Below are 11560 nucleotides of genomic sequence, written 5' to 3'. Positions count from 1 at the left end.
CCCTTACAGCTGTTACAAGATGCTCTTAGAAGTAGGAAACTATTAATTTCTACCGCTTATATGAAAACACACTGCTTCACTTCAAGGTAAGATGAGACACGCAGGTGGCGTGATTGCCGGGTGCCAAGCAGCACCTGCACGCTGGCTCCTCCACCACAATCAGTGGGGCAGCACTCTTAGGGCTTTGCATTTGTGCTGCACATCAATCCAAAGGAATTTTTTTCCCTGATAGCTTCTCCTGGGGTTTGCAGAAGGGTGATGATAGTTTAGAACATTAATAATAAACTGTGTGGGGATCACTGAAGGGGACTTCATGGTGCTACGCAACGTACGTGTATAATAGCAACACGTCTTCCTCCTCTTCCCAAAGGGAAGTTCACACACAGAAGGCAAGAAATAAAAAATGAGGGAAGAAATAAGCATGTTGAGATGAGGATTAGAGGACATGGAGTAATAGATACATTTCTCAGCCAGACACTACCGCTCTCACAGCTTACTCCCAAATTTATTATTATGCCACAGAGGTCAGTTTTGAGCAGGAATCCCAAGGAATAAAGGGTGCCGACTTCTTCCAGGGAGCTTTTCTCAAGTAATAGATGGAGCCCTGGGCAAAGTACAGAGCTGCTGAGGCTGGCAAATGTTCACAGTGGAGAAACATGTTGATTCAGCTTAATCTGTGAGAAATTTGAAAGTAAAGGCAATTCTAACCCACCTTTATCAGAGGTACACTGTAAAGGGGGGAGATGCTGTCCAACACAGAACTCGCTCCCTCTCCCCTGACACAGCAGCAGGTTCGCTGTTCCTTTTTGGGCCCTTCAGGTCTGTGTCCACATCTTCTACCAGAAATCTGCCTTTACTGAACCTGAGGAGATGAAGCAAAGGGAGGTATCAAAAGAAAGCAACTAACAGAGAACTAGGCCACAGAGTTGAGCTTAGCAAATAAATTTTGAGTGTCTTTGGGGAGCAGGGTGAAATAATAAAAAAGGATCTTACAAGCACCCAGATCAATGATGAATAGGATTTAAAAAGAGGCTATTTCACCTGTCCTCCAGCTTCTTTTGTTCTGGGCTGCTCTGCTTTCTTGTTTTCAAAGATGGTATTTAGAAAAGCCAATTTGATCAGAATCTTTGCTAAGACACCATTGAGCTGCGTTTCATACAATTAATCAGAGCTGTAACACTTTAAAAAAATCAAACTCCACTGCATTAGCTTAAAAAAAAATCAAAACTCCACTGCATTACCTCCATCAGAGCATTCACTCCATGATAAGAAATAACACAGCTGCTGTGGTAAACTGGAGGCAGAGCAGTGAAAGAAACAGCTGGATTTTCCAGGTGCCAGGAAAGTACTTTCAAAATATGAGGTGGAGCCCTTGGTAACTCCTGCTTCCGACAGAGCTGTTGTGTTGAAGTGGAACAAGAAGGACGTCTCACTGCAATGCAGCGTGTTCCCTTGAAGGGCTGCGGCATCTCAGCTGAGCAAAATGCATTCTTGAAGGCCTCTCCTTTACAATGCTGGTTGTAAATACATCCATACGGCTCACAGCAGTGCCATTTGCTGCCGAGGTGCTTCAGAGGCGTACTGAGCCAGGCAGAGCCCCAGCAAACATTAGCACGTTGCTTCTGGCACTGACGTACGCTGCAGGCACACCCAAGGAGATCAGCCCTGCACCCGTTAGAAGAATGGCTTCGGTGAATATTTTTCTTGGACAGAGGCTTTTGAATGTCCTCCACTGGATCACGAGGGGCACTCGGTGTGTTAAAACCCCATTTGATGGATGAAGAAAACTGAGACAGAGCAGTGAGCGTCTTGTATGAGGCCACCAAGACAATGTCACAGCCTTGACTGAACTTCCAAGTACAGCTGACAGCATCGTCAGACTACAGATTTTTTTCTGTCATTTTAAGTCACATTTATTACAGAAATCCCCCTGTACTACAGGAACCTGTAATTCTTTTGATCTTGCCCCTAGTTCCTTACATTGACATTGATTCTGCCATGGAGGCCACCATCAGACTTGCTTTCAGTGGTGCTACCCCCAGACATCGAATTGGTCACGTTACTGATAGGCTTTCTACTGAGACAAGAGCGGCTTTGTAAAATTACTTTGCCATCTGCGAGACCAGTTTGAAGAGCTTCAGTTTGCAGGGAAAGGTATGCTAACCTGTGGGTATGGTGTGTCCCACACCAAGCATTCCTGTAATCTCATTTTTATTAGTCACTCACCATTTAGGAAGCGTTTAGACAGGCAGCTAAAGTCTACCACAATAAATCCCTGTCAACAAAACAGTGAAATCTTGTGTAATGCAGATGAAAATTACATTTTGTTTGGGAAACATTTGAGAAAAAACCCAATTTCTTGTGCCGTTTTTACTGAGTGAAGGATGGGAGGGGGCATAAGCTCCTGCAATATGAGGGCTGAAGAGGCTGTTGAAAAGGGAGCCTTGTTTACAAGTGTTACAAAGAGAATGGTGCCAAAAATACATTGAGATGGTGGGTTTAGATACAATTCAATAACCGGTTCCAGTCAGCATGCACGCAGTCCTGCCCAGATGCTGGATTCTGTCATTTTGTAAGCAGACAGCGTAGTGCATGTGCATGGCCAAGTCCACTGCTGGTGCACTGATGCTAAGGTCAGTTGAATGACACCAGGCATGAATTTGGCCTTCAGAGCTTGTTTTTCTCATTTTAATGATACTCAAGAAATAGCTGTCTCAAGAAATAGCCTTAGGGAGCATAGATTTTGCCCATATTTTAGAATTTTGACTGTCACAAATAGATTCTGAAGTATCTTCCCAGAGAAGAAGAATCTAAAAGTTGCTTAATTCAGGGAATATGAGGCTGCTGAGAAACATGAAAGTAGAACTGGGTACAGGCTCCTGGAAACTTTACTTTAACCCTTGGAACTGTCCTTATTCTAAAGGGCCCTTTGGTGGAAATTTTTTCAAGTGAGTTTAGATATCATGAGCAACCTGCAGGGACCACCCCTCTCCTCTGCTAAATTCAGTACAATCAAATGGAGCAACTCAAGTGTCCCTGGTATTTTTAGACTCCCTGGTTGTGTTGCTTTGCTTTAGATTAATAATCTGCTAGCCATGCTGTGACGGGGCTGTGGGACAGCACCTCCAACCTGCTTAGAGTCAGAACGTTTTTAGTTACTTAAAGTATCACTTGCAGAGATGGAAAATCACTGAGGAGATGTGAAGTAAGGGAATGTTCAGTAGAGTGGGTTTTTTTTTTTTCCTTTGCAGTTGCTGTGGCTAGATATTTTTAATGGCAAGAAAACAAAATGTCATCATAACAACTCTGATGAAATCGCCTGACACTTGTGTCCACTTCCAGCAGAGTTTAGGAAGCTCACTGATGAACACACAGTTTCATCTGGTTTGTTGCTCTTGGAACTGAACTGAATACTTCCATAACAAATAGTTCATACAGTGAAGTCTCTTCTCTTTCCTAGTGAATAGCTAGGAGCAGGTGGTGATGTTCCTCAGATGCATTGTTTTTTTCAAAATTATTATACAAGACTCTTCTTGCTTATTACCTTGCAATTTGAGCTGCACTTCTTGTTTTTTAATGGTCTTACCATTAAGTGGCATTGTTTTTGGCCCCTGAATAGAAACGGTCTCCCTGAACATCACAAGGCGTGCTGATAGAAAATTTACTTGCTGCCTGAACTTGAGAAAACAGATATAAATCTGACTTTTGCAAAAAGCCAGGTTACTGAGAACTCACTTGCATGAACATTCATGGAATGGGACCGTGAGAGAAGTCTGAGCAAGGCCAAAGCAGATGTGTTTACAGTTTCAAACGAATCTCTGTAGATAATATTTTGCAGTATGTGTCTATCTCTGTTTGTGAAGAATAAAGCCTCTCAGCCTTCAAACACCACAGATCCTGGGCTTCCCTAAGGACACAGAGCTATTCTGCCTCACCCTGCTGTCAAGTGGGAAAGTTGTTTCCTGGAACTTTTTTTTAATAGCTTCCATTGCACACTGGGCTCCCGGTTGGATTATAGCTCTGCATGAATGAATCAATGACTGAGAGCTGGGAACGGTTGTCTTCCCCTTGGCATTGCGCTAGGTTAGCTGACGGCTGAGTTTGGCTGTCTGTCTTGCTACATCTGCAAACGGGCAGGGGCACTGAGACCTCTTACACAATAGAAAAAAAGAGATCGTATTGAATGAGATCCAAAGCAGAGCAGGTACTTTATAAGGATCTGATGGGTACTCTTCCTCTAGTGTAAGACATGGTCTAACAAAATACAAGTGATCTAGTGCATTAAAATATGTATGGCAGAGAGACGGGATAGAATATTCTTTGCAATACTAACATGTTTCAGGGTGTTAAATTCTTTGTGCCAGCACACAAAGCTCTGACCCAGTCACGCTTGTTAGCAGTGGCAAATTTATTCCCAAGTATTTTTCTTTGATGAAATGGAGTTGTTCTTTTTTGGAGACAGGACTCAATCCACAGTGACAAAGGGTGGATTATCTGCCTCTCAGCAAGCTACTGAAACCTATCAGAGTGAATTCGGATGTGGGTTTAGGAAAGCTATTGAAAACATGCCAAGAACCATATAATACAGGGAAGGAGAGCAGGGATGGTACTTAAATGCAGTATGATATTAGGATGTTTGCAGCATCTGGAGAACTGAGATGGTGTTTGGCAAATGACAGAAAGGGATATAATTCAGGACTGGAGCCAAACTCAAGCTTTACTTGGCTGCAGACAGAATCTCCTCTGGGGTTTTGCCCTGCCATACTTAGAATTGTTTTTTCCCATTTGTAATGAGGCTCAAATTTCAGTATCTATGTATGCGCTATGTATGCAGTATCTTTTTAGTGAGAAAATTAGCTGGACCTTTTCCTGAGGCCCAGCTTTTATTCAAGGGTAAACAGAGGGACTTTTGGAGATAGCTTCCTGTTAGAGATCAAATTAAGAAGGAATGTCCCTAGGGCTTGCAGTGGAAAAAATACTTTAGGATTCTTCTATGCTGTCTCTCCGACAGCCTCCTTCCGTACGTTGTTCATATCTGTGGATTTGACTCTCGTTTAATTACAGGTCTGATCATCTTACTCATGCTTAATTTCCCACTGTAAATAAAAGGAATTTTAGGCTGTACTTTGCTTTTTTCTTCCAAGTGGCTGCATAAATTTGCCCTTTTTAAAAAAGTGACTGATTATTTTATTGTGAAATCATGTGCTCATCTAGTCAACATTACTGAGTTGAGTCATCCCATTGTCAGGGAAAGCACCCTAGGGAACAAAGATGAACAATTGCGGGTTATTTGTCACCAGCAGTGTGTGGAGGGCTTAAACTCACTCAGTGATAGCAAATGATAGCAAGATGACTTTGTACTTATACATTCGAAATGTAATATATTCTGGTGAAATCTTTGGTGGTTTTATGTATAGAGACAATGGCAAACTTCAAGGGAAGGCAATCTGAATGTATACGTTTTTCCCCCTGTCTCTAAGGACAGCCAACTCATACCTTCTTCCAGTGGGGCTCCCTGATCTTTCTGAAGTCAGTTGCCCATGAGCCATGCTTGCCTGTTCCAGGGTGCACGGGTTGTAAGTTGCAATGTGCTTTCTTGGGTTACATTTCCAAGGAATAGCATTCCAGAACTTCCATGCCATCTCTCTTCACTGCTGACAAGGTCAAAACGGCTTCCAGAAATAAGCTGGAAAAAAATAATGGAGAAGGGTGAAGGGGTAGGCAGGGAAATAATGATCTTAGCAACAGCAGTTTCCCCAGGGCTAGGCATGACAATGGCTCCAGTCCTCTCTCCACTCTCTGCTGTCCTTTGCCTAGATCTGCCTGAGAACTTGCAAACACCAGTACCAGCCCATGTAAGGTAGTCCAGCACTGGAGGAATCCTCACATCCATCCATACCAGTTACCACTGTACTGGCCAGTCTTTTTCCAACAGCCCCATGTGAATGGATTGGCTGGTTTTATTCTTGCGCACCCCACACCCATAGGAACCCTTAAGGCCAAGCACATTGCTCTGTAATGTGCTGTGTTCAGGTCTGTCTTGTTGTTGTTAAAGAAAGCAATCTTAATTTGGGGGCTGGTGTAGGGAATAAAGTCTTTTCGAAGTCATCTCTCTAACTTAGGTGTTGCAAGATTGCTTTAGCTGAAGAGCAATGGAAGAAGCGGTGAAGAATGGTGTATCCCATTCATCTCTTGATCAGCCTGTTGGACGGTACTGTCCAGTGACGAAGTCCTGCCTAGCGCCGACTGAACATCTATTAAAGGTGGTATGTGGGCAGATGAAGCATGAATGTTCCTCTACAGGGAACTGGAAAAATAATATGTGGTTGTCTAATAAAGTACTTCAAGGACACTCTAAAAGCAAACTTGACAGAGGGCGATTTGTCCAGCAGCTCTTTGAGCTCTTGGCTACCAAGAAGTAGTGACAAAGTCCACAGTGTGAAGAAGCACAGGCCTCTTTCATGCCCTTGGACAAAAAACCCATGCAAGGTGAAGAAAACACCTTGGAAAAAAGCAGCAGCCAGTTGGCTCACAGTTGTAGTGCCACTAGGAATTGTAGAACAGGCGGCATTTTTCAGATACAGGTCTGTACTGTTATTTGCAAACCTATCATGTTTATGCATCTACTGCTGGTCTGGCACTACCATCCTCAACTCAAGATGACAAATCGGTTTGAAAAGCCCACTACATCACCCACCCACAAGCAGAACATTCTTGCCCCTGGATAATGTCATTCTGGTTCATAAGAACCGGCTTATACTTATATTGTCAGAAAATCAACACTACCAACTCCCATTTTTCACTTTTCCCATGCTTTCTCTTTAATATTCTGATATCTCAGGAGGGAAACACAGTAGATACCCAGACAGTTCCACTTAGGGAACTTTGGCACATAATGTCCCACTATTTACCATGCCCTTACTGAGCCAATCTTTTTTCAGCAGGCAGGAGTGCTGGTAACTTCCAATGGTAAAAGCTTCGGAAGAGTTAGGTGGGTGCTCACATCAGTGGTTACTACATTAGCAGCGGGATGGATGTGCAAGACACCTGCCTAAGCAAATAGAAAAGAATATGGAGAAAGACTCACAAAAGAAAGTCCTCAGGGTTTTTTTTTATCTTAGTAAGATACGTAACAGAAAATTTAGCCTTGATACTTAAAGGTAGAATTCTTCTTTACACTTAATATAATCTGTGCAACTACTACCTTGTCATGCTAATGAGACCAGATGCCTTCTAGAAGAAGACGGAGACTATAATGTAGTCTATATCAACAAAAAACGGCTGGCTTAGAACTTAATTAGCCTTGACAGACCAGCAGCACGTACCTGACCCAACACTGCAAAGCAAATTCTTTCCAGTTTGTTTTCAGTAGAAATCTTTGCTCTTTCTTTTTTCTCTCTTCTGCTGAACCCAAGCTAGATACTTTAAAGGTCACAGCAATTCAATTGCTCATCAGCAGAGCAAGCCTAGGTCTAGAGCTCGTATTTAATTTTCCTGGACCTTCTTAGCTTAGTCAATTCTCTACAAGGTTTAAATGAAAAACAAAATGATGCAGCAAAGCAGAAAAAAATGACCTTTTGGCCCATGGGTGAAGATTTTAACTGAAGAACAAAACAAAGTTGAGGAAAAAGTTTCTTTTCATGCAGATGAAAAGCAGTGTTTTGTTTCGTACAGATTTCAGAATCTGTATAATAAAGCTAGTCTGTAACACTTGTTTCACTTAACATTTTGAAAGCAAAGACCTTCCCCTAAGCCAGTCCATTGAAATAACTATTCCTAGCACCCTACAGGGTACGCTGCGCGCCGTGAACAGTGCCACGCACATCTTCAGTGAATGCAGCGCAGGAGCCTCAGAGGAAAGGAATATAATAATTTTGGAAACAAAACTGTACTGAGTGAAGAAAAAAAAAAATCAGAAACCTTAAATCCTCTTACTAAGACGTTCAAAATCGTATGTGACACTGATGTTCTTTCTTTCTTCATCAATCCCCCTTCCACAAGATTGTGTACATACAAACCAGAGAATTAATCAGTTTGTACCTTAGCTGTGGATTTCTCGTCTTTCCACTCTTTATTCTCAAAACACATAATTACCTCCCTCATAAATACTTCAACGCTCAGTACATCTCAGATGCTAGACAAAATCTACCCCTTTATGGCTCTGGGAGCTATTTTGAAATTACCTGTTCCTAAGAAATCCCCTTGCAGGGAGAACTTACTGTTTCTTATTCCAGCAAGAAATTCAGTCCAGTAAGAAATGCTTTGGTGACATTTATAATTTGCTACCAATCACTCTGTATTTTGTAACATTAAACAAAATACTTCACTGAACAAAAGTTTTAGTCTGCCCAGGCTATTTGTGTACAAGATTGCAAAAGAGATTCCAAATGATCTTCCTTCCTACGATTTCTCCAGCAGTGCTTTGCAATCCGATGGAAACATCCCAGCATGCGAATAAATAAATCTGTGTACGAATTTATACTGAGCTCTCATTAAACTGCAGATATTTGCCCAGCTGAGGTCTTATTTGATCATATTACTTGTTTTCCAAATGGAAGCCTAAAGTTTTTCTTTTGCCTACATAAATGCTGACCTAGTATAATCTTAAGAAAATAAATTACCTATGTATTTCAGATGTCACTCCTTTCACTGAGAGTCCACGAATGAAACTTCGTCAATGTCATTAGATTTTTATTACCATTTCTCCTGTTGAGACTACCAGTCTGGGAAATTTTGAAGTCCCTTCTCCCTTCTTGAGTTTTTTTTTAATTCTCAGAAAAGTTTCTGTAGTGGGCTGTATTACTTTTCTTCTAGGCAGCTTTCTGAATTATTTATAACCCCTTAAGGAAATAAAAGAGTTTAGTAACCAAAGTAACCAGAGTTACTTTAGTTTATCCTATTAAATCTGTTAGTCACGCTTCTATCTCCAGTTCTGCTATAGTTAAGGTATTGCTTAACAGTATGCAGGCAGAATTCTGTCTCCAGATGATGGCCGCACACATCCACTCACATCCATAGGCTGGAGGCACTGCCCTGCCTTGAAGGCACACGTGTGTCGTCCTCGTGTTCCTTCTCACCCGTGTTTCAGAACACACGGATCCCCTGACAGCACACTTGGGACCGAGCTGGATCCCACCGTGTGTCTGCAGCCACTCGCCACAGATGCAGCTTTCAGCAGTAGAGGAGCTGAAAGAGGAGCACAGAAGTGAGCACACTGGGCACAGTGGCCCTGGATGAATCTTCATTAATCCCATGCACAAAGCTGGTGGCACAGGCTCTGGCTGATGGCAATTAATCTGTCTGTGGCATCTCCCAGAAGTGAAAACTCCGAGCTTCTCAACTTCCAGGCTCCCTGCAGGCTCAGGCAGAGCGTCCTATGTTACTTCCGTCTTGATCACATTTTCAAGATCTTCAGGTTTACTTTTAGGGTAGCAAACAAAAATGAAATGTGAGATGTTAATGTTAATCACACACCTCCAGGATCTGGAGCACTAGGCGTGTAGTCTCAGCAAGTTCAGGTGACCCTGGTGGCACGTGGTGCGTGGCCTGGCTGCAGACACACGGCCATCATGAAAAGGTGATCGTGTTATCCCAGCGGCCACAGCCACCTCCACCCAGTTCTCCTTCGCTCCCCACTTCGGGCAGGGGTGACACAGCCCCCTCGGCTGCCGCTCCTGGCTATGCCCCTCCCGCGCAGAGGGACAGAGTGTCAGCAGCCGATCTTCTGAATTCTGTTCTGTGTTTCTTACTAATTTACTATGCAGGTAAGGCATTCAGTCTCTGTATCAGTTTCTCTGCTTGTAAAATAGAGTAGTAGAAAAAAAAAAAGAAGGTTGGAAGGCATCTCTGGAGGTCATCCAGTCTGACCTCCTGCTCAAGGGAAGACTAACTTCAATTAAGGTAAGTATAATAATTACCTACATTAGGAAGTCCAGAGAGATGCAAGAGGAAGGAAAGTTTACATAAGAGTAGACTTGCTGTTGAACCTCAGAATCCTAAAGCTGATATTCCCGTTAGTAATTCTATTATTTCCATTAGTGTGCATCATTTTTTACTCTCCTTGTACTCTCTTATTATTCTATCTTTATTTTCTAATATGCACATTCGTGGATTTTATCCGTTGACTGCTTTCGGCTATAAGACCTCAAACCAGAGCAATTTAAAGACAGAGAGGAAGAACATCAATTCTTAAAAAACTGGTAGAATGGTACAATCAATGTGTTACAGTGACAGTTTAATGTGCATGATCAGTATGAAGCTGAGCTGCCATCCCTTCTATAAGGCCATTAGCTATGCTTCCACAGAGAGCATCAGGTTGGACAACACTGGGTTTACTAATAACTAAGATTATATTGCAGTTTGGAACTCAATAAACATAGCCGTTGTCTTGGCTGCTGATGTTCTGACAACCAGCAATTTTTCTCAGTCACTGTGTGTATCAAACTTCATCTATCATACCTAGGATTACTAGCAGAGCACAAGGCAACATGCCACAGGAAACAATCGTGTGCTGGAACGATGTTCTACCAGATCTCTACTGTGTGAAATTAGTTAGATTTTATGATGGTTTTCTTTTCTTGAACCCTCTCTCCTCTGCTATGACTGAGGAGGGACATGCAGAGAGGCTCAGCTCCTGATCCTGGGCTAGCCACATCTCCAGAGGTTGCTGGAGTTACTTCAGGCTACCAAAGGTTGCTGGAGTTATTTCAGTTACCGGCGAGGGGTGCCAGCCCCCAGGGAAGTGCCAGCCACACACCAACAGCTGGAGGTAGAATAGGAGCCACTCTATCAGCTCTAAAATGATGGGATGTCTTTCTGCTTCTTGCTCCTCTAACTTCAGGGTCATATGGAGAGAATAAAAGGAATTACTGAGGTCCGCCTTGAGTTTCTGTTGTGAGACAAATTATCAATTGTATGTTTCAATTAGTAAAAGCCTCAAGTTAAGTTTAACCACCTGAATCAAAAGAGAAACGGGCAGAGTGGAGGTTTTATACGCGTGCTGTTTGTGTCAGGAATGCCATCAGTGTTTTTTAGTAGTGCGTTCAGAACACGCTCTGTGTCAGAGGCAGGGCGCAAGCTGCCCCCACACACTTCTGCAAACTCAGCCCTGACTTGCAACAGCCCCTATTTCAGTCTCGAGGCTCGACAGCGCGCTGCACCCCTGACCTAACGTGTCATCAGCCCTTACTGGCAATATCCTCTTCTGGGGAGCGCGCCAATCACAACGAATCCTTCCTTTCGGTGACACTTCTGCATTTGGGAAAATGTCACCCAGCTGAGATTAAAAAATTCATTCATATATAACATATGCCTCACTTGAGCAGCTGAGGACTGGTTCTTTAGTCTTACAATTCCACTTGTCTCTGCCATGCCTTCCTGTTCCTGTCCCGCCAGATTGTCTATGCAGCAGCTTATTTCTGCCTAACGTTACAGCAGATCTCATGAATTTGTTACAATACCAAAGTGAAACTACTGTGAAAAGTGACTCTGTAAAATAAACAGACAAATAAAACTCTCATCCTGGGGTTCTGTCTTCATTAAGTAAGTCCAGATCACACTT

The sequence above is a fragment of the Pelecanus crispus genome, chromosome 13, assembly GCF_030463565.1.
Source record: "Pelecanus crispus isolate bPelCri1 chromosome 13, bPelCri1.pri, whole genome shotgun sequence".
NCBI classification, from domain to species: Eukaryota; Metazoa; Chordata; class Aves; order Pelecaniformes; family Pelecanidae; genus Pelecanus; species Pelecanus crispus.
This window is presented reverse-complemented; position numbering follows the sequence as displayed.